General features: G+C 35.2%; 1 protein-coding gene across 1 annotated transcript in view; it reads right to left on the bottom strand.

The window, feature by feature from the left end:
• EML6 (EMAP like 6) overlaps window positions 1–20,479 on the bottom strand; it is a 125,946-nt gene that overhangs the window by 100,636 nt on the left and 4,831 nt on the right. The window lies entirely within an intron of this gene.

The following is a 20,479-nucleotide window of genomic DNA, read 5'->3' as shown; positions in this document are numbered from 1 at the left end:
AAAAAATTGAAAGCCAAAGCTTTATTCCATGTTCATGATTTAAATATTAAAATAGTAAAATTATATACTTTGGCTTTTATGATCTCATAATGAAGTCATAAATATATTCAGAATGTTGGCTTTTTTACTTTGGAAATGAGCTTCATACCTGACTGGAACACACCTTAAAAAAAACCCAAAATTTGTTGTTTTTTTTTTTTTTACATGGCATTAGATGATCATATCTTTTTTTATTTCATTGGAAAATGACTGAAATGATTGCATTTAAGTTTAATAATATTCCAGTTGTCTTATCTGGCTGAAAATAAGGCTCACTGGACCTTTTAAACTATACACTATGGCCTATCAACATTAGAGCAAGGTGCTCCACATTTAAGAAATATTTGAAACTAAGATTAATTAAACTAAAAGCATATAACAGAGTAGCAATAGCAAAATATATCAAATGCTAATACAGGGGATTCTGCCAAGCAGATCCCTGAAAAGGCCAAAGTCTGCTCTCCTGAAATCCGGGTTTATGATCTTGCTTAATTTCCTCACTGCAGTCTCTCAGGATCCTGAATTCCACTACCTCAATGGTTGCTGCAGCCAAGTCTGCTCCAGACCTTAACATCCCTGACCCGTTCTTGTCTGTAAATACGAGGTCCAACAGGATGTCAGCCCTTGTTGGTTTCTTCACCACAACAGAATAAATCTATATATTCAGTTATTTTATATGTATTAAGAACAAACCTAAATTCACCCTTCAGGTGCAGTTCAACAACTGTTAAACAAACAAACAAAAACCCCTGAAGATTGCCATATGTTTCTTCGAACACTCATTTTAAAACCACCTTCATATCTATACAGTAGGTTTAGGAAGACCATTTTTACATCTTCATTTAATCTCTTTGCAGATAATACACACATTTAAGGTACAGTTCCTCCCAGCCAGATGGAAATAGCTCATTACATATAAAGATGATCTCTCTTAGGTTTCAGTTGAGTATTTTGGAAACAATCCTCAAAAGAAACAAAATCCCTTCTTCAGGAAAAACACTTCTATTGATGAACAAGGTAAACATTTCACTAGTTTCTGATGCACAACTGAATATAAGCAACATATACTGAAACTGCAAGAGAATATGGACATGTATAGAAAATAAAAATATTAACAAATAGGGAAGATGTTCCATTATTTCTTTGTGTTTTATACTAGTCTAGATAGTTAGGACAAAACAGTTCAGCCACCAAAGTGTGGGAGAGATTAATGCCAATAGTTTCTGCAACACTATTCTGGGAAAACCATCTTTCCTGGAAATCTGCATAAGAGTAACAATAGCAAACAAATAACTTTCAGACATACTCATATTTGTGTTAAGTTCATATGACAGCAGAGAAGAAGAAAAAGGGAAATTATTACACTCTGATGGGGTTTATTTTACCTACTTCTACAAATGTGAAAATATTGAGACTCATAGCATGATCCTGAGAGCCTCTACAAGTGACCGAGTTTTGGAGCAGCTTATTGTCAGCTCTGTATCCATCTTGGCTTATTGTACTTCCAGGATCTCTAGCACTGTGGCCTGATGTGAATCTACTGTCACCCTAGCATTCCAACAAGAGGGGGTCTTCAAATTCTCAGATACATTTGTTAGCAATTTCCTGATTGACTTCTGTTATTTAGATGCCAAGCCCTCAGCATAGACTATGTTAATAGGTATGTCTACACTAGCAAATAAACCCCTCCAGAACATGGACTCAACACTGTCCCACTATCATCTATGCTACTGAAATAGCAGCAGTTTCGGCTCAGGATATTTAGTGCTTTCCCCAACAGTGCCTGGACAAGGTCTGGAAGACAAAACACAGCACGGACATTTCCTACGATCTGGATGCCGTCACCATCTTTTGAGGAAGAAAACCAGGCAAGTGTGTGGATGCAAGCTGTACCATGCTATTTGTTCTCAAGGCTAGAGAACCAAATGCCTTCACTGTTCTATTTAGAAGTAAAGAAATCAGTTGTCCCTTGACCCAACAGTACTCCTCATGCTGAAAGGTTACAATAAACTGCACCTCATTTTAGAGAAATAAATACTCTTAGCTGCATAAATCAGCATCTAACTCTTGCAGATTTGGTGAAACAATGCAGATACATAGCAAATTATTGTTTTACCCAAGGGGTATCATCTCATGTTGACTGGAAGAAACTGTAACGTAAATATCTAGATTAACACAGAAGAGTGAAAAACAGAACAAGGAAAAAAAAAGATGTAAGCCAAACAGAATTAAGTGAAAATAAGACAGCAAGGAAACTTCCCACATATTAGTCAAAGAATGCCTCTAAGTAAATGTAGAGAGGAGAGACCTTTAGCCAGCCTTTAGGGAGGTGACCATGGGGTCATCAGTCAAAGCAGATTGTTGCAGCTGTGTGGGAGTTTGATTGATAACTATGAAATCATCTCTCTAAAGGTTAGCCAGAAGCACTTATTTTTATTCAGTGTCAGCTGAGCTTTCTTTTTACAAGAATGTAAAAACTATAATAAATTTGAGAAAAAAGGAAAAATTATTAAATCAAGAGAAGTATACTTTAAAATATAAATGAAGATTCTAATTAAGAAAAATAGAGATTGTATGTCTAACAACAAAATTATGTTCAAAACTTATGACACGCTGCCAACTTTTTCTATTAACTAAATACCTCAGGGGGGTTTTACTGGTTTCTGAAACAGCCGATCAAAGACATATGCTAAAATTTTCAAAACAGGATAGGTAAAATATGTTGGCACATTGTATGAATGATTGAGTCTGGGAAGTCCCACATCAGTGAGCAATCCAAGAACAAAATAGGAGACACACAAATGTATTTTGTTTTCAGTTCCATCAAAGCTATTCCATTTGGGGTGGCAGACGCCAAAGGTAACAAAAAACTAGTCGTAGCTAACTGACTCAAGGGAGCCAGAAGAAAAACTGACATATAACATGTTAGAAAGAGTATGCTAACATTCCCACAGGAATAATCAGTACAGAAGATGACTAGAAATGACATGTGAAATTCCATGATCTGTCTTCAGAAAGAAACGGGAGCTAGAAATCCCCATGATCTTCTGAATGAATGTAAAGTCTTACGCTCATGACTTAAATTTATGTTGAAATATAGTGAAGCACTTCTGTTTGTGATTTATTGGTAATATGCTATTACCAAAAAAATAGATTTGGACATGTTATAAAGCCAGTAGACTGAACCACAAAGAACAAATCATGGTTGTGAATATCACTTTTTTTTGGTGATTATAACTTTTTTTAAAAAAAAATATTTTTATCACAGACCAGTGCCAAAAAAACCCTCCTGTCGCAATCCAAGAGCTTATGTTTTTTTAATGGTAATGCTTCCTGGGAGCCTAAAATTCTGTCACAACTCGGAAAAGTCTTAGATTTGCCGATATTGACCATCTGTATTTAGTTCCCCCTGCTTAGCAGTTTCGGGTTTAAGTCCAGTACATTTGTAAACTGAATGAAGGACAGCATCACTCATCACTACCACCACCAGGATAGAAGAGGAATTGTCCAGAAGTTGAAGGAGTAATCCAGGGGTGGCCACAATCAGTATAATTTCATTGTCAAGAATTCTAATACTATTGATCTGAAATTATGGTGAAATGGACTTTTTGGAAAGCTGAAGAGAGGTTCGTTCCCAAATTTGTTGTTGTATGAACACACATCTTGCTGGGAGAGACATATTCCTGTTTATCTAGAGATAACTCACAGTTGCATAGACTGTGGCTATGATCAGCTCAATTGTCCATAAATCCAAAGCACACAAGATGCTGTAACATGGAATAGAGGTGTGGGGCTTTTTAAATATTGAACATTAATGTAAAACATTTAGTCAACAATTCATATGAAAGCCAAATATATATATTATATTTTATATACTTATGCATTACATAATCCTACATAGTTATATGATAATTTTATATGTACCTATATACACAATATGTATATTTGTGTGTATGTATATATTTTTAAAAAATATTAAAAAAACAGAACACAATTCTGACAAAAGACTGAGGTGGATCACTAAACAGAAACTATAGCTTAACTGGTAGTAACCCTTGACAGCTGCAGAAAATGCTCAGTTTTGAGTGGGTTAGGTTGATTAAATAGTTATATCCGATAGGGAGGAAGAAGGCAGAAAAAAATTTGTGCAGTGCACTTAACTGTCGTCATGTATAAAGTAATTCATACCAAACTAAATGACAAGGTAAAAGAACATTTACCTCTAGGCAGTAGGGAGTGCCACAGATTCAAAGTGAAAAACGTGAAATGCAATACACTGTGTAAAGAGCACATTCAGAATAATTCCATCAAATAGCTCTTTAGAATGCACTGTTTCTTGCTGTATTAAATAGTCATCTTATTTAACAGCAGTGTATTCATACTTGATTTAATTTGTCCTCTGCTGAAAAACAAAATACCATGGTTATTCCTAATTTAAATTATCTTATGACCCATCACCAGGTCTAACAGTTAACTGAAATATAATTGTAAAATTATACCGATGTAGACACAAGTGCCAAAACATTCCTTGCTTCGATAAACAGACATTGCTCTCTCAGTTCTCTTACAGAAAAATCATATTATATCTCATGTGATGCCAACTCTCAGACAAAAAAACCTATCTATTCAGATTAAAAACATTCTTAAGATAGGCATTTACAAAAATACATAGCCATCACTCATCTTCTATGTAGTTCTAAGATTTCCTCACATGACTAGTCACACTCGTGTTTTCACCAGATTTTGGAAAGTGAATCTCTTTTTCTCACCTAAATCTAGTATGCCTACTTATACAACTTGAAGTCTTTTTCACTTGTTTTGAACTCAGTCCAACCAGTCTACTCTAAGAACAGTGGAGGTTACATGCAGATAGACTCAGTGCTATCATTGCTAGCAAACACATGAAGAGCTATATAACATATAGACAGTTAAAACAGAAGTCTTTATATACACCAGGACTCCTACCGTTTCTCACAGTTGTTATGTTCATCACTGACACAGTCTAATTTGAATGACATTTCAGGCTGATAATTTAAAAGAGAAGAGCTTCATCATCAATATTAAAATCATGCAATTCAGAGCTAGGTTCAATGTCCACTGAATCACAGAAATTTGTATTAAAAGTTTCAGCAGAGTTACATTAGTAAACTGTAAATATTTTGGAAAAGCATAAAGATTTTTAGATTTCTTGCGTTAGTATTTTACAGTTAAAGATCTACATCCTAGTTCCCATCACAACATACAAATAAGCCCTGGAAATTCAAGTATTTTCTAGAAATTTTAGATATTGAATATTAATTTACTTCCAAACTTTTAAAATGATCCATCTGTGTTAACAGATCAATTCATAAGTTACCATGTAACATAGTGCCCACAGAACCATCATGATAGCTGAAAAGGAAATTATGTCTGTGGTAGCTCTACAGAAAGATAAGAGTAATAGCAAAGAATGAAGACAGAGTTTGGAAATTTAGCATGTTCTTTGAATCAGATAACTTCTCTTCTGTGCTGGCTACAAAACAGATAGTTGGAAAAACTGTATGAAGGGAAATTGTTCAGTACCTCTACTTCAGGTTATTTTAGGCAACCCACTTTGTAGAGGTTTGAATTACCTGCCTGGAAACAGTTCTCCTTTGACAACTGAATAAACTTAGGCTCCCGACCTTAGTTTCTCAAGTAGCACCTAAGCTAGATAACTGAAAGAAACTACGTAAATACTCACCACACTGTTCAAAACCCACAGGCTACATGCACAATCTGACTTGATAGTAACTTATCTTGAGTTAAGCAATGTTGACAGGATTGCTTTATAGTTGCTTAAAAATTAATTGTTATAAAATGTAAATACAGTAAGTTTCAAATAAAAAGTAATGCCATGTAGTTAAATTAATATTTTACAGAAGTAGATAAAATTTTCAGTATTAAATTTCTGAGGAACCAGAGTGTCACTGGAAGTGTTCATTAATCTTCATGTTCTGGTGAATGACTGATCATACATTTTGAAACGATATTCAGAAACTGCTTCAGCTTATTTTCTCTTCGGTAGAACTGGCTGCACTAGGCACCCTCATAACACAGGGCCCCCCTATTACTCAAAACACATGTATCTTTTTATGCAATATACAGTTATTAATTATCCATATAGTTATTAATTTTACCTGTGTTTTACTGGATGTGCAGCCAGTCACAGACACAAATATGAAAGAGCAGGTATTGTAAAGTTATTACACAAAATCCATGAAATGCTGTATTTGAGAGAGATTACAGTTATCCAAAGAATGCCTTTTAAACTTTTTTGTGAGAATAACAACAGGAATTATATAAACAAACATGGAATTATGACTTTTTATGTAAGCACTATGACTCATTCTCTTGCCTATTAAATTTCTCTCTTTCTCTTGATTTCTTAGCAAACTATTCAAAGCAGAGATTCTGAACCTGGAGTTCTGTTTTCCGTGAAATCTCAGAGAGCAGGTCTCATCAGAGACCTTTTTGCTGTATTTTAGGTTGAGTGCTGCAGCGGAGACTGAAGAGTTTCATGCAATTATGTAACTGCCTGGCAGCATGTCATTTCAGGCAGTTATAATGTGGTTTACTGCTTGTCATTTTCTAATACTCTGTTTTTTCTCTAGCTTATGGTATCATGGATGTTACAGGGGTTTTTGCCATCTACATTGCAGTAGGAGAGAAAGCAGGCTTCGTACCGCAACTGCCAGGTGCATGTCAAGAAGAGAGTATCTTCCTTTTCATAGCATCTTTTCTGTTTATTTCTGCCTCAGCAGACAAAGCATTACACTCTCCCCTTTACACAGAGAAGGTGGGTTTTGCTAATAGCTCATACAATACTGGGAGGCTAGAACAGAACATTTGAGCGTAAACCCAATTTAAGATTAGGGGAGTGCTGTTGCAATAAAATGAGCTAATCAACTGCATTCACTTTGGTTTAGCAGACTTCCAGATTTAACCATATAATGGCAGACTGCCAGGAGCGTGAAATAGCAATGGACTTAATTCTGTGCAGGGACATAAAGAAACAGGCCTCTGCTTTACTGATTTAAAACATTAATTAGTTTCAGAGCTTTAAAAAATACAAGCTTTTAAAGAAGATGTCATGTGTCCTTGTATCAGTTCAGCTATCTACTTGCTCTTCTATTTTCTTACAGGTTTCCTGAGCAAAATACCCTCTCTCCATGAAAGAGTTTTGAGAAAGAAATTGCATCCATGCTAGATACCTATTACAAAAAGACGTATCATACCTCATTCTTCAGTATAAACCTAAGCTAAAAAGTACAATGGACAAGCTTTCCAAAAACTTATCCCATTCCTGGTATTTATTGTTAAAGCAAGCCATAGATTCTCTGTACAATGCATGATATTATTACTTATAATTTCTCTGGTAATTCATTAATCTATGCTGCAGTAAAAATTGTTAAAATATACACTGACATAACTAGTTTTGTGCAAAAGCTGAAAACTCTAGGCTTTTGCCATATATGCTTTTGAAGATTTATTATTCTAGAATTCTTCTCTACATCTACAGAGCAGACAATAAAACAATAGGTCATATTCTGTTAAAAGCCTTGAAAAGCATCAACATTTATCAACTTCTATATTTTCTTGCTACATGAAAAGAGCAATTATTTTCCATAGCTTCTACTCTAACTATACTGCTGGCTACTTATAGCAACTTTTTATTGTCTCCTTCCTAGCTATGTAATACAGCAGTGGTGCCTTGGAGGTGAGTAGCCAAAAATCAGTATGAAACCTCCATTATCATAGCTAGTAGTACACACTCCACTCACTCTGCAAACAAAACTAAAATAATATGATATTCTTTCATGCTGTATTTTATTTCTCTCTCCAATTTCCTTACAAGGAGAAAAACAATAAAATTTATAAACCTGAAAATTTGATAGAAGCCCAGAGAAAAGTAAATATGAAAAGAAAACGAACAAAAAATGCATACCCCTCAAAACTCTAAGTTCTTAGCTAAGTTTTATATCAAAAGAAGAAATTATTTTATATCTATTTTCTTAAGACAGTAATTATTTATAAAATTGCTTTTTTGATAAAACTATTGGTGTTCTGCCAGGAAGGACTTGAATTTATGAAAGGTAATTTTAAAAATGATATAAGGATAATTTAAAAGGATAAAAGAATGATTTCTAAAAGGCAGTAAGTCGTTTTAGGCTGCCATACAGACTAGGACATTAGTCATACAAGAAATGTTTTAGTATTGGAAGCGATTTTGTTAGCAGTTCATCTTCAGCTATAATGTAATTAATGGAAGCAGCCTTGTACAAGAGCAGCTAAGTAACTTGCAACGCATAAGCTATAGAAATATCAGAATAGTCCAAAACCTGTATATGAGTGATATAAATTTGTGATATAAAGTGAATACGAATATAAATTCGCTGCTCAATTAAATAGAATGTAACTAATAATTCAGTGCCTCTACATTCCTTCCAATAATTAAAACCTCCCTTTTAGCTGGCTGGGTGGAATTACAGACACAGCCCAATACATTTTGCTCACAGCAAAAAATAAAAAACATCATGTTTTGATCCCATTCTATCCTTAGATAGAATTTGAGGTGTTCAATTAAATGCAAATTTCATTAAAATGTCAGTATCTGGAGTTCATCATATCAAAATTCTTTAACACTTCAGTTTTTCTGAAAACAATATTTACTCTTTGTGTGTGTGTGTGCGCTTGTGTGTGCATGCACACGCTTTATTACTGTCTTTTAATTTTGTCCTTCATTTTACAGGGATTTATGATGGAGTTCCCTGAACATTTTCTCATCTTAGTTCTATTTCTGAATTACTAATTTCACTCAGCCAGAAATATTAGCATGTATGGTAATTAAAAAAACCAACTAAACAATAAGCCAAATTAATTTAGGATTACTATCCTTAGTTTAGAGATGTGTATGTAGGTTTCAAAGACCTACTGAAATCTACCTTAGCAAGGAATAAAGTACCTTCACCAATCCATTGTGTAAGTTTAAACTAGAGGCTATGGAGAATAACTGCATGGATTAATCTAGTTATCTATATTCGATGGCTACAGTTATATAGTGTGGACTAAAGTACACTACCTTTTTTCATCTATTTCTCAAAATACATTTTATAGCAGAAATGTAAAAGCTTTCACACTTTTAGCTGGATTCAAAGTAATGATTTACTACCACCAATAACAAATGCATGCATCTTACACACTAGTCTTCCTGACTAGTCACAGGTTACAAAATAATACATTTTTTAGTGTGGCAATTACAGATAAATCAGCTTTTCCAGACCTCTATTGCCAGAAGAGGTCTACTCTTTATCACACATTGCAGCTACTGCCTCTTTCTCAAACATCAGCTTTCACTTTCACTGTCCTGACTGCACCAACCTCCCACCAAGACAAATAGAGAAGTTAACGTTTAGAAGACCAGAATTGTAAATAGCAAGCGTATTTACACAGATCTGTAGTGTGACCTACAAGCAGCTTGCTTTTAAGTTTCCAGTTCAAAATAAAGTATTTAGCACCTGCACAGCTGCTTCTTAGAACTCCTCTGAACCATGAACAATGCACCAGAAAAAGTTTTGTTATTGGGTAAATTAAGCAAGTTTCACTTGGAACAAAGCAATAGTTGAATAATATTCTTCAATTCAGAAAAAGTCACAGGATCGGTGTGCTGTTTAGAAGGTAACAAAATGCAGAAACTAATTACAGTTCACACAAGCCTTATTCCAAAATCACTTTGTTGTTCTTCACCTTAATCATCAAAACATTTTATGAATGCAGTAGGCTACCAGTGCCTATTTATTGGCTATGGGGCCCATTTAACAATATCCAGAGGTAAAGTTTACAAGTTGGTGCATAGGAAATGAATACAAACTGCTCAATAGCCACTTTATTACTGGCCTATCCACTTAGTTATCTTAACCATCCTCTTCAGTGCTGCTTGCCCATTTTCCAATTATCCCAAGGTCACTTATGTAGTGGTCATATCTCAAACAATACATCATAGAGACTGCTTTTTTCTCCTCCCATTTGCTCCCAAAGAACTTGAGCCTACTCAGGCAACACCATGACTCATTTCTTAAACTATCATTACAAAGCTTTTTAGAGAGTATACAAAGAAGAAAGGAGGAACCCGAAAGCTCTTGTAACTAACATCAGACTCCTGCAATGTTCATGAAGGCCAGCTTTAGTCTAACAAGCCTTACCATCTCCCAGCTTCTCTTTGGCAGAGAGAAGGAGGCTCCTCTGAAGTGGGTGGAAAAGAGATGAGCCTAACACAGATGTGCAGATTTCTTAAAAAAGCTGTTCTCCCTCCACTTAATAGAAGAGAAATAAAGAGAATTAGCTCTTTGATTTAAATTTATTCTTTGCTAAAATTTTCTGTCACAATATGAAGTGTCAAATATTCATTTGAAATTAATTTGAAATATTTGAGATCTGTGATACAATTTATATCCAAAATTCTATGTTCAAAAAAGTCCCATATCCAAAAGAAGCCTGACAAAATTTTAATTACATTCTGAATAGCATGACATGTGGTATAGAAACCAATTCATTAAATGAAGCAGCATGTGAAATTAATGAAGTGCCATGCATAAAAGAAGAGTGACATTTCTTTAACACCATTATTTAACAACATTAAACACTCAAAAATCTTATCAAGTCTCAAAGAGAAAAAAAAATGGTATCCTGAGACCATGCCTTATAATCTTAATCTTCTAAAAATATCCAGGAAGGCTCTGAGCAAGTTTTTGGACAAGCAACCTTTCTACCATGATAAATGCCATGTCTATGTTAAACTTCAGTGCACAATCCACTTCTATTTCTTCCAGGTGGCTATATTTAAGCAGATGCATCTAGCAGGTTCCCTGAAACAGCATTAGCCGAACAAGTTCTTGTAAAACCTGTTGTAAAAACATACCACTTAAAGAATTACCTATTACCTAGTAATAAAGTTCTGTTGTGCTTTTTTTTAAAAAAATGTTTAATGAATTATTGCTTACCCAATTAATGATACTTACCTGCTAGACCTGTGGTGTTACTTTCTCTTCTTAGATGCATGTTAGCTTAATGTAACATTCCTGTTTGTGATTTTAGTGGGCTACCTGCTTTAAGTACCTTTTGTAAAATGCTGTTTTCTGCAGCCACGTAGCTCAGGTGCAATTCTTTAAAACCTGTTTCCTGGATTAAGACATAAAACAGCTACTACAGGCTGAAACTAGAGTATGCCTTCAAGATTAGTCTCATATTAGGAATTCTGGGCTAGATCCTCATCTGTACCACACGATTACATTCTTACACCACAGAAAAGGACTACAGCTGCTGGAAAGCAGTTTATATAGCTAGCCCAAACTGCAAACAGTGAAGGCGCCAAGTCCACAGACACGGGGGAAACAGAGGTACAGCTTACTGCAAGGCCACCTCCAGACACTTAACCAAACAACAAAGAGAACTCTCAGTCAAAAGACATTTACATTATTTACCTCTTGGGAAAGAGGAATTGCATTATAAGCAGTCTTATAATGAATGCAGCACAGAACTGCCCATCCTAAAAGCAGCTTGTCAGACTAAGATGGTTATATCTAATTCCCAGATATAACCAGACAAACCTCTTCAGCCTGACAAGCAAAAGGTTTAAAATAGCTCTTTCAACAAAAGACAGCTTTCCTAAAGACTCAATATAATATCCTTTTAGACATTTGTGGCCTCATCCTGTTGCCACATATTTTTTAAAAAATGCAAACCTCCGGAAGTAACACAGCCAGCCCATATGCAGTAATCACTGTATCTGCATAAGACCTTGGATCAGGAGCATAATTGCATATTACAAACTTGTTTTACAGAATAGAAGAGTAGCTTCTATAATAGAATAATTCTAATAATAGAAAGAGTAGTTTCACTCAACAGTATTTCAATGGGTGTTTAAAAAAAAAAAAAATCTCCTTTCTAAACAGATGAGAAGGTCATCTCAGAATCCTAGAGGGATCAGGAATCTGCTGTAGACCTACTGCTAAAATCTTGTTTAAATGCAGCCAAACTAGTACATATTCAACACCAATGTAAACAGGTCCAAAGAGCTGGTCCTATTAGTGTAACTTGTCACACATACATAATCATCTTTCTCATGTTCTGCCAGACAGAAGGCCAAAGAGAAAGCTCATCTTTTACTTAATCATAGCTGCCAGCATTTGGAGAACTAAGCCAAAAGTTCCTTTAGGTACCTTATGAATAATGTTCAAAAACTAGAGATATGAAAGAAAACATTGAGGAAATTTACATTTAACATGTTTCCTGGTCAGACAGAAACTGACCATGACTAAATTTTTGTTAAATATGTCTTAAGACACATGGAAGAAGGAAGTATGGTCTGACTAGTCAGGGTAAAAGGAAAAAATGCTCTAACCTTAATTGGAAGTAGAGCTGTAATAAACTGAAAGCACATTTTATTGTTTGTCTTATATTGTTTTACTATAGTTAATTATTTTGAGAATAAACTTTTTTTTTTTTTTAGGAAAAGAGGGAAATATTACACTTATCCTGAATTCTTCAGAAGTTCAGATCATCTTGCCTGAAACTGTTATAAATACGCTTATTTTGCAATTAGTATTTGCAAGTAATAAGTTACTACTAAAGACAGTGTAAGAGTAAATGACACTTGCAATTTTTATCTCTGCGTATGGAAGACAACCTCTGAAGATTAGGAAGCAGACATTTTGCATAAATACACACCCAATTTTGATGTGGATACATTAATATTAGTATGACTTTATATAAACTGTATTATGAGTCAGCAACTTTCATGTAGGATTATCCCTTGAACATTCAGGTCTGCTAAAAATAATGAAGGCACGCAAAATTCCAATAAAAATTCAGTAACATCTTTTGTAACAAGGAATGTTAGGCAACCAAAGTAAAAAGGGTTGCTTTATCTCTCTCAGAGTATAGTTTATTTCATATTCTATTTTTTTACCATAGTTTCAGTGTATTCCAATCCCTCTGTCACAAAAGGAGACTTCAACACCAGCATCAACAGAAATTATATCAATAAGATACAGTGTACCAAAGTTCATTATACTGTTAGACTGTTTAAAGAAACTTGATGTATTTTATATTAAAACCACATTAGTACACGCAAAACACTTTAACAATAATTCTGAAATCTGAATGTGTATAGCAAGATGACACACATTGAAATTTGGAATCAACAAGTCCATCTCTGACTGCTGAGTTGATTCATTATGCTGTTAGTCATGTCTGGTAAGCACAAAAAGCTCAAGAGTTGCAAAAGCAAACATACAACCCAGAACATGACCACTACGCAAAGTTACACAAATAGCAATTATTCTTTGTTTCGTTTGAGTAATACAGCATTATTAAGTTGTTCCTAACAACTTGCACAATGTTGTTCAGAATGTGAGGTAGAAATGATGTGAAAACTAAACCAGTTAACTTTTCTTTTCAGTATATTTGCATAATGCATATAATCCTTTCCCTGCAATACCAATGACCCCAGACAAAAGCACTGTGATGTCCTCCCCTGGATGCATCCAATGTCACTGTCCCTGAAGACGCAGCAGTGTTGAATGATGTTTCCTTTAGAGATCTCTCAGGTTGGTTCATCACGTCATTCTTCAAGACAGAGATAAAGATATGGACTATACTTGGCCTTAAGGTCAGGACTACCTAAAGCTTTGGAGGTCTCATTCCAAGTCCGTCATAAATACCACCTCTAAAGAAGAATTTAAATTCAACATGTCTGTTGAACATTACAGAAAGTCCCGACAGCTAAATGTTCTTGGGGTAGAAATACATCTCATGAAAAACAAGCTGCTATTACAAAGAAGAATCTTTAAGTGCGGAAAAAAGTAGGCATTTTTGTTGTTTACCAAGGTTTCTATAAAACTGAGCAGTGGGCAAGCGAGCAGAATACTCTCTTAAAGACCTGAAAACCCTTCCCACTTTTGCAGAGAAGCATTCAAACACTTGGAGCTGTAGGAAGCATATGGATACTAGGAGCAAGCCTAGTACTAAAGTCATTGAGGGTACTTCACAGAAATATTTATGGTACCTGAAAACTGTTCCAGCAGTTTGTCCTTCTACAGAAATATATCAGAAGTACTGCTACAAATACTGCTGCGGTTCCTTGTCGTCCAAAACTTTTTTTTTTTTGAAATAACAGCCTCCCTCAAACTGAAAACCCTGTTTCTACTCCCAAACAGATACTATAGCAAAGGAGCTTTCTTCTGCAATGCAGTACAAAACCAAAAATGCCTCTCTTCCCTTTTCACCGAAGGAAGTGCAGCCCTCGTGTACTTGAGGAAAAGCCCAAAGCATGGACTACAGCAACTTGCACCCCCTCAGCTGCCTGTTTCTGTGGTGAAAATGTTGGAAGGACTTTTGTAGCCCCTATCAGACACAATTCTTTCTTGAGATACACAGTTATGAACAAGTTATCATGGGAAAAATTTTAATACTAATTGCTGAAATACACATTATTATTTTTCCATGAAGTGTTAAAAGAAATATGTGATTCTTCCTGCAAAAACCTAACCAAGACTTAGAAGAAAGAAAGAAGGTATCTGGAAATTGCCTAGATAAATCTATCTGACATCCATTTAGTCAATAAGAAAGATAGGAAAAATGGTTCATGGAGGTTGGTTTCTTCTGTCCTACAAGATGCAGTTTATAAACATCTGTAAAAATTAGAATTTGTATTCTTTTACAGGAAGTTTTATAGTAGAAAATGGTAATACAAAATTGTCCTGTAAGTTCCCCCCCATCCTTGTAACTAAAAAGATAATTTGACAAATGTCAAAACATTTTCTATGAGTTTTCATTCTGTTCAACAGCGATTACACACCACTACCAGATGATTCCTAGTCATCTTAAATCAAATTGAAATAAATAAAACAAGTAAAAGAGTTGCAGAGAGTTAATGCAGAGCAAATGTAAAAAAAGATAAAAATTAAGCTTAGTTTAATTTTTTTAAGATCCTGTAAACGGGGGGGGGGGGGGGGGGCGCAAAGGTAAAATAACATGACAGAGAAATCTCTAACTGCAAAATTCCAGTATAAGACTGATGCATACCAAACCTTTGATACTTAGTAAGCTGGATACTCGGTTCTCTGTGATAATAAGTTGCTTCACACAAATCCAATAAAAAAAATGTAATATAGTGGCTGGTACAGACTTAAACACTTGTCTTTTTTTCAGCTGTGAAATGATAAAAACATAATAAAGATCCAAACATTTTCTACAGAGGAATACAAGTGCTTCCTATTTTATTGGATATGTTTGTTTCTTTTCCATTTTGAAAATGAGTTAAATCAATCTGATGATTTAAATGCTCAAAACTCCACTTGTGATTTTTGGTAATAAACATCTTTTCACTTGTCCAAACAAGCAAGCAAGCTGTGGCTGGACAAGTAATAAATCTTACTTATTCTTTTGCTACCATATCTGACATATCACTGGGATGTATATGGACTGGTCTGTTTAAATACTGTAGTTAAATGACAGCCGTTTTCATGGACATATTGCTACAAATGCCTACTGAGTTTCTCTGCATTTTTAACTGACATGTATTATTAAAATCATGTTCAATAAGATACTGTAACTTTATATTCCAACAGGTCTGATGCATTAATATGGATATTTAAGAAACAAATATTTATAGCAGCTCATGCTCCAATAAAGACTTAAAATCTAAATGCAGCACAGCAATCAAGCAGAGCAAAAAGAGTGGCCACCAGAACGTCATGAAATAAATGGCATTTTCCCCTGTTTTTTTGAGATTGAAAGCAAAAGAAGCAATAAGCTGATTAGATGAGGTTTTATGGGGGATTAATTTCTTTAATATGAAAGTCCTTTAACAATTTATTGTCTCAAAACAGTTCCCAAAGGACATTAGTATACACGGATCTCATATTCTGCTTCACCATAGCTGTTCCAAAGTCATGTTTTTCAAGTTTTAATGGCTTTGCATAGAAGCATGCATAGCATTGGCATAAGAAACAGGTCTGGGATTCCTGTTGTTGAAAGTCTAAGATGGCTTCATTGTTACTTTGTTGTCTTTTGGGTCACTATATTTCAGCAGTCCTACATGTGCACCTTCTGTGACTGAAATCAAGGTCTAGCACAAGCTACAGACAGTACAGCCTTCCATGCACGTATAGTAAGAAATGACCACAGTAACCTTAACATCATTCTATAGCAAACAAGTGCTGTCACTTACCACCCAAATGGTGGCCATTAAAGAAAAATTTTAAGTATTTTAAATCCCTTCAAATAAGCACCACCCTATAAACAGAAGTATTATTATAATACATAAATTTATATAAAAATATTAAAGTACAATGTAAATATTTTAGCTCTGGGGTTTTGATTTGCATACCTCTGCCATCAATTTACTTATTCCAAAGTTACATTTACTACAGTCAACAACATATGACATTGCTTGAGGCATCGTATTTCCTTTCTCCCAACTGCAGAAAGACAAGAAAACGTGCAGTCATGTTCCAATACGCATCCTGTCTCCTGAAATGATCACTCTAAAGAACAAACCAGGCCTCTAGTCACTCTCGCAGCCTAGTAAATCTCATCACCACTGGCACATCCGCATTTTTAATCTCAATCTGTCAGCACAGTGGAACACACACACCAGCATACTTACAGCAATATTCTGATAAATCCGACATTGCTATTACATTGTAAGCAGCCTTACATAAACAACATGCTTTGGTATCCATAGATAACAGGATGGCTTTCCAGGTGCTGTGCCCAGGCAGCAAACACTGCAGAGACCTGACAAAGCGAACAGTCCCTTGTGGCACTCTGCCTCACGAGTGGCTTGCTTGAAGGCAACTGGAATGCAAACTGTGCTTTTGTAAATGCATAATACTACAACATATCAGATAACACAAGAAACTGGGGTATGTAAAAAGCACAGGTGAATTCGTCAATATGCTCTCAAAGGTGTTCTCTCAGTAAGTTTTGACGTACTCAGGAAAACTGTTCAATACTGCAGAAATTCTTGAAACTACAAGAACCGGGAGGCATAACAACTTTATTACTACACCATTGGAAAAACTTCTCAAAGTTAGGAACCTCTGTTTACATATAAATTCTGTAAAAATAAATAAAATCAATTGTATTTTAAATTATAATGAGAAATATCTCAACTGGCTATATTTTTATTTTTGCTGTTTTCTGTGGCAAGCTTTTTTGGCTTTCACATGCATAAATTACAGAAAAATTATAGGAAAGAACTGCCTCCATTCAACATTTCATCGAGAGAAAAACAGAGAAGTGATCTAATTGCTTGCTGTTATACAAGTAATGCACAATATAGAAGTAAGAAAACCTTCTGTTCTTTTGAAAGTGTTCAATTACTGTCAAAACTAATGATCCAGTCTTGCAAGTAGTTATACTAAACATAAATCCTACACTTGCATGAATTCTGTTGAAGGCAGTGACGCTGCATGAATTGCAAGATTCTCATTAATACATTAACTTACAGCCATTACAATGAGCTGCTGCAAAAGCCCACTTTTAAATTACTCAAGAAGGAAAACAATCCCCATATGTTAATATTACAGTTTCTGAAACCTAATCCTGCAGGCACAAATGACTGAATTCAATGAAAATCAGTTACATGTGTAATGAGATGTCTACCCAGCACTTTCTACATTAAAATGTTGCAATAGCTATGTTTTTATATAGCTATTACACATTATCTGTGATGCTTCAGCTAGATCACATTTCAAGAACAATCAAATATAGAGCTGCTGTGCAAGACACTTCATGATTGCTTTGTGGTCTGTAATATAGGGCTTAGGGCAAACGGTAGGGCTCACAGCTCAGAGAAAGGAGCAGTATTCTGACCTTCACCACACCTGAGCTGCAAGGCTATACTCAATCATCAAAGCTTTCATTTTTTTTAAAAAAAGAGAGGAAGGGAGAAGAACAGGATACATTTCATGCTCTTTGATTATAAAGTAAACTTAATAAATGACATGCCTTTTTAGTCTCCAAACAAAATGCATCTGTAGTCTTCAGAGACCAGAACCAACACTATTCATTTCAACTAAGTGTTGATCCACTTTCATCATTGCAACAGTATAACAGTACATGTTAATCAATAGTATTAACTATTCCACAACTAAATAACATAGAAGAACTGTATTATATGACTGGAAGTAATAAAAGAATCACAGAATACTTTAGGTTAGAAGGAAAGATCTGGAGGTCACCCAGTCCAGCCTCTCCACAAAGCAGGGCTCACTTCAAAGTTAAATCAGGTAGTTCAGGACCTCATCTCATCATAAAGTTAAAAGGAAGAAGAGCTTGGAAGCACAGCACCTTGTAGTGGCTTTGCATGGAAAACAGAACACTTCAGAGCTCACTTGTTCCTACTCTGAACATCTACCTTATTAGCTGAGTGCAGTAGGTTAAGTTCCTTATACAAACAGGACTTACTTTTCAAATACAATCTTGGAAAACATGGCATTTTTCCACTAATCCAATAGAGTCTGGTCTATGTTAGCCCAAACTAAATTATGTCCAACTGCATTATCTTGATACAAAACAAAAGGCAGGACTATTAAATTGTTTAATTTAATTAATGTGAAAACACATTAAACGTACACTTTTAAACATCTGACCTTTTCACCAAGGACAAATATCCACTTTAATGATATTAATACACACTTCAAGGTAATACAGAGGTTCTCAACCCTCTGAATCATGGGTTCATCAATTTTTTTCCACAAAATAGTATTCACAGAAACCTTTCAACACAGAAGGAGCTAACAGCAATCCTTGGAAGCAGAAGATCTTCCCACTTCAAGGTCTTCCAGCCTTAATGATTTTGCAGTATTTTCCAAAATCTGCAAGTTTTCTTTTTTAAAATTGTGTTTCAAATCTCTTTAGAAGTTCCAACCTGTTGGACTGCAAATGTATGCACTCCTTTTTAGAAGCTGGTCTCAGGCAAGTAAATACCAACAAAGCCAGAAAAATTGGATAAGTACATTCACCCCATTCATCTCAATTGGATGATAGGTGTGAAGCCTAAAATGTGAGAAATTAAGTTCCTGCATTCATTAGCCATATCAGTGACAATCACACAAGGAACCATCTACTTGAAAGTACTTACAGGGATGGGATATTACATCAATAAGGACTGCAAAGTGCATCAAAAGCGAAGGAGGCAACCATTACGAAGTACAAACAATAGAAAATTCCAGCAGCATTTTGGAGATTCTCTACTTCCCTAAACCCCATGTGACAGCAAGATTTCTTGGGCACTAAAAGCTGAAATTAACTGTCATGCTTTCTGGATCCAAATGTTTAATCCTTTGTTGAAATTAGTTGTGCCACAGAATTCTGATCTTGTTGCAGATCAGAAACAAAATTCATCTTTCCAAAGCATTAGTTAGACATACAGCAAGTCCCCCCAAACACCTGCTAATTTGAACAGGTGGTTGCTACTTTTCTTTAAAGGAGCAGAACAGCCATAACCAGTGTCAAACTACAAATATCAGACACATATTCTTTCTATTCCCATTGTACATTCTAAACATGACCCTGCTAAGAGCCATCTCCTAATATGAGAGGTCTCAAAATAAAGGGCACAGAAGTTGTACAATACAATTGGTTTTGGGAAGGAGGTGTTGTCAAGTATAATAAGCGGGACAATTTTTCCTCAGCAGATAGAATATTAAAGGGGGGGGGGGGGGGGGGGAGGAGAACCAAAGCATCACTGTCCAACCAAAAACCAGTGGATATATGTACATATGTAGTTGTGCCTTGACAAATTATATTTCTAGTATTTAATGAGAATTCAAAAATAAGCTCAGAAATATCCAACTCTGTACATGGATTACACTTCATATTCCATACAGTATCAAAATTTATGTCCCTACAACAAGGAAAACTTTAATTTCATGATACTGCAGATGCATCTAAAATACTCATTCTTCTCTGAAGGATCTGAGCAGCCAAGTCTGTATTTAAACAGCCTTTTGGAACTGATAATACCTTTGAAACCAGAATAAACTTTTATGCACATCCACCGTACTTCATGAAATGCTGCTGCTTTAACCCATTATAAAGAGGAGAAGAAGAATGATACTAGGATACACAGCAGCCAAAAGCTCTCACTGGGAAAAATGGATGGGTTTCTGTAAACAAGTCTCCAGAATGATTACATGACAATTATGTGATTTTGCTACTGAGTATCAAAACTCTGACTTTAGCAAATGTTTCCACAGTACTACCGCACCATGAGTCACCTGGGACTATTCTGGTTTCACATCATCAAGAAAATGTTTCATTCATGCTGAATTAGGTGAATAGGGAGGGTAGCAGTTAGCTGTGCTCAGAGGAGTATCATTATCATGCAACATCCTTTATAAGGATATTCTAG

This window comes from Buteo buteo, chromosome 9 (assembly GCF_964188355.1).
Source record: "Buteo buteo chromosome 9, bButBut1.hap1.1, whole genome shotgun sequence".
Lineage (NCBI taxonomy): Eukaryota > Metazoa > Chordata > Aves > Accipitriformes > Accipitridae > Buteo > Buteo buteo.
Note: the sequence above shows the minus strand (reverse complement) of the source record. Positions and strands in the feature narration are given on the sequence as shown.